We start from the raw sequence: 4,611 nt of genomic DNA on the forward strand, positions 1-4,611 counted from the left end.
TGCTTGAAAAGAAAAAAGAAAAGGGCAAGGCAGTGCACTAAACACAACTCAAATCTCAACAGGGCTTGGTTTGAGTACAATACTCTAGTTCCCTTCTTCCATTTTCACTCCACAACTTTAAATGACACTTCTGTGGGCTGGAGTCCCCATCCAAGTAAGTAAGATAGAGGCTCTGTGATTTCCATTTCTAACATCATAAATGCCCCCTTCCCCACCCGCACTAACCTATTTAGGATAAAACTGACTTTGGGAGAAGGCAAAAAATAACCATGATCAAAAACAAGTTGGGGCTAAGAGGAAGTGGCATGGACAGAGGAAAAATATGTGGATTCAATTTCATTAAAAAGCTATTGGAGAGGGAAAGAGGGCCTGATGGAACTTTAGTTCTACAACAGACCAGAGGGAGAAGCTAATTATCTCCAGACACATATTTCAAGAATTCTGGGCATAATGATATTAATGCTGTCCAGTACTGCTCTGTCTCTTGCCCTGGAAAAATCCCTGGGTACTCTGAAACTGGATTCTTCTATTGGAGACATGTTAGCTATGGCTACCCCTGAATTCAGTCAGAGGGTGATCTACAGTGTGTTGTAGTTATCCTTAAAACTCTTTGTCTCTAGGAAATGTTTGGCTCTTTTATTCTTCTGGCTGGAGGAAAGATAGGTTACTTGGATAGTTGCTGGGGAGGAAACTTCAGGAGACTATATTAGATCCTTAGCTGCAGACTGGTGCTGTTGCTGGGAGCTCCTACCATGAAGTATGACAGCAGCAGCCAGTTCACTCAGTACTTCCTGATAGTGTAGATATTCAGTCTGACCAAAGATACCAGTTCCATATTGAGCTGTCTCTTTGCTATCTAGCAAGGTGTCAATGAGAGCTTTGCAGACACCCTTGAAGTGTTACTTGTGTTTCAAAGCTTCAGTAGACAGGAGTGGAGGTTCTTGCCTTTCAGGGAATGAGAATGCTGACATTCTGAATGGAATGGGATCTCAGAAGCACAAATGGCATCCAATGCTTTTGTCATGTACAGTAGTTGTAGCCAGGCTGATTTCCTTGTGTCTCCAGCTACAAAAGTCTGGCATCATCCTCTTCAAGAAGCTGGGAATCATGCTTTACATCCTGGATCTTGGATAGTCAGATGTCAATCTCTTCCTTTAGATCTTTGGGAGCGTTGTGTCTGTAGGAACAATGCAATATTAACGATGCCTATGGTGACGCTGATATGGTTATTAACCACAAAATGTGATTGTTGGCTCTCTACATGGGGGACATAGCTAGAACATTTATTCAAATACAAGAAAACTGAGTCCCCAGACCAGAAAGTCAAAGCCATCACAGTAGCCACAGAGTTGGCACACATAGTCAGTGCTGTAAACATCCACATTCTTAAGCCTTCAAAACAAAACAGGCTACCTCAAGCAAAGATCCTTCTCTCCTCACTCATGGTAACTGCTCAGCCTCCACACAGCTCGCTCCCAGCAGCTCCAGCCCCCCAAAGTTCACGTCCCCAGCAGTCCTCAGCAGGAGTCCTTAGTGGAAATTCTGGCTGGCTCAAAAAAAAAAAGTTTGCATCACAGCTGCCACACTTCCAATCATTGCACTGGCTCTAGCCTGGCTCCTACTTGACTCCAGCTCTTTCCTGCCCCACCCCTTCCTGCTACATCAGGAACTTCAAGGGGCATGGAAGATCTTCAAATCCCATTACAATGCCCCACAAGGATGTGAGGGCCTCTGTGAGATTTCATAGCAAAATGTTGTCATTTTAAAGGAATTTGAAGATCCTCCCTGCCCATTAATAGGCACATAGAACCCTGACCCAGAACCAGTCAGATTCTGGGTTAGGGGAAGTTCCCAATTAAGTGCTAGGGCATTCAAGCTCCTTGACATTCAGTCAATCATAAGCCAAGTCTTTGTTATATATGCTGAGAGGTTGGCATTTTGCTTTAGGAGTTCATTCATGAAAAGGATCTTTTCATTTCCTGGTCAAGACTCTGAGTAGCCACATGTTCAGAGCCCTCTGACTGCTTAGATGTCTGTGCTCCCTCAATTCAGTGATATATGTAAAAGTATATAACAATATTGTTTTACTCAGACAGTTGGAGCCATGTCTGTTACTTTTTGTGCTAATTTCTCTGCTTGTATTTTCTATTTATCTGTCTTTCTTAGATACTACCTTCTTTATGAAAGAAAGATTGTTAACCCCTTTAAAGCTGTCTTTCCTTTAGCAAAGCAGTGTTGGTACTTCTAGCACTGTGCTAAACCTGTGCTAGCAGGTCATCCTGGATGGGTGGTGCTTGATCTTCCTTTTAAGCCACACACGAGCAGCTTTCCAGAAGACGGTTGCTATGAACAGCTTTCAAGGTTCTGATTACATAGTATAGTGATCTCTCTATTTATTTGATAACATATCAGAGCAAAAAATTCACAGAAAATCAAGGTACAGCATTCACAATATTGCAACTTATCACAGAAAATCAAAATACAGCATTCACAATGACATAATAACTCAACTTATCACTAAAATGGCCACATAGTATTCACCAAAGTGGTCACATAGTTTTGAACAAAGTACAATCATTTAGTCAATCAATCACTTAGTAACTCAATCATTCAATCATAAAGTACAAAAGGTCATAGTCCTCCACCCATGGAGCATACTAAGTTACAAATCAGTCACTATTCAGTCATCAATCACTATTTAACCATCAGTTACTACTCAGTCATCAGTCACTACTCAGTATCTTCTTAAGGGGTAGTGGGAAATACACAAGCCACCCACCCCTAGGTCACTAGTAAATCACAATTTCATCACTACTCAGTACCCACAGAGAGGTCTTTTCATCTTGACTCAGGGCAGGCTTTCAGCTTCTTCATGGTTCCTCTTCCATGATCCTAGCTCCTGCCCAAATCTAAACAACTGCCACCTGAATTTAAAGGCAGACAGCTCCCAGCTCCTTGTCCAGCTCTCCATGCAGTTCCTGCTCCACATTGGATCTCACAGTGTCCAGTCCACCTCAAGTCCTTCACAGCTTCTGTTCCTGGGAAGAGAAAACTTAACAGAGGCACAGACAAAGTATCAACACCACAGTAATGCTTCCTCCGGTAGCTTCATCTGGCCCTTGGAAATCCTCAGCAGCCTCAGCAGCTCTGGCTGGTTCTTGGAAGTTTTCAGCAGCTCCATTCTCAAAATCAAAATCACTTTCTCCCATTCTCAAAATAAAAATCACTTTCTCCACAGAAGTTTCAGTCCAGCAGCAGCAGCCCAGCCTTCAGGTGCTCGTCCCAAGAAGTTCTGACTTTCCCAGCTGGGATTTTTCCTTATATTGCCCCTCCCTGTTCAGCCCCTTCCTGTTATGTCAGTAATAGGGGTTCATGCCTTCTGTTCCTTTAACAGAGGCTTAATTTGAAACTAGGTGCTAAGTACCTGTCAGCTTAGTGATACAAAAGGATCTTCATATTTCCTTATTATTACACTGCCTCTTGACAAAAATGAACAGCAGCACAAATACCAAACTCCCCTAGGCCATCACCAGCATGACATTCACCCTGGACAACCAGTTACTGCTGGACACCATGGCCTCCTTCCAGCTTCATTAGCTCAGGCCCTATTGTGGTGATAGCCCCAGGGCTCCTTGGTGCTCCTTGGCCATTTCCTTGTGGGGGAAAGCAAAGCCGAGCCCTGTTGGAAAACATGGTGGCCAGGAGGAGCTTGGAGAAAGGGGGGGGGGATGGTGACAGTACTCAGAAGTTATTTTTTAAAATAATAAATAGCTAAAACATTATCTAGTCTGGATTCTTAAAAGAGAAAGGAAAATCATATTGTCAGCATCAAAAATTCAAAAGGAGAACTTACAATACATGAAGAAGAAATCAAGAAATTATTATTCTTTTGGCCAACTATACTCCAACATAACTGACAAATTAAATTAAGTGAATGAATATCTACAAAACTAAGAAATATCTGGATTAATACAACAAAAAGAGAATTTTTAAACCATCTCAGTAAAAAGAAATTTAGCAAGCCACAAATGAGTTCTCAAAGAAAAAATACCAAGACTAGATATACTTATAAGTTAATTTTATCAAAAGTTTAGAGAACAATAAATTTTAATAATACATAATTTTTGACAAAAATGTAAGTAAAGATTAGGTCCTTCCAAATTCCTTTTATGACACATATGTGATTTTGATACCAAAAGAAGGAAACACAAATCAAAGAAAGAAAATTATGAACCAGCATCACAACTGAATGTTAATACAAAAATTTTGAAATAAAATATTAGCAAAGAGGCTACAGGAATATATCATACATTATGGTCAAGTAGGATTTATGCTAAGAATGCTAGGTTGATTCAATCAGAATTCAAACTTTAAATATAATAGACCATATCAGCAACAAAAACAATCAAAATCACATTGATCAAACAATCAATAAACAATTATTAAGAAAGGCAAGAGTATTACTAGATGCAGGAAACATTTTTGACAAAATACAACACACATTTTGGGGTGATTGAGGGATCAAATGCACTAAAAGTCTAAGAATAAATGGACTTTTCCTTATAATGGCAAATAGTATCTCTTTAAGTCCAAAAGCTAGTGTTATATGTA

General features: G+C 40.4%; 1 pseudogene; it reads right to left on the reverse strand.

Moving 5' to 3' along the window:
• Positions 1-470: 470 nt before the first annotated feature.
• Positions 471-3,575, reverse strand: LOC138161232 (protein C1orf43 homolog; annotated as a pseudogene).
• Between the last annotated feature and the right edge of the window lie 1,036 nt (positions 3,576-4,611).

The sequence above is a fragment of the Petaurus breviceps genome, unplaced genomic scaffold (assembly GCF_028583685.1).
Source record: "Petaurus breviceps papuanus isolate PSGF00001 unplaced genomic scaffold, PetGlider_PUasm1.0 184, whole genome shotgun sequence".
NCBI lineage: Eukaryota > Metazoa > Chordata > Mammalia > Diprotodontia > Petauridae > Petaurus > Petaurus breviceps.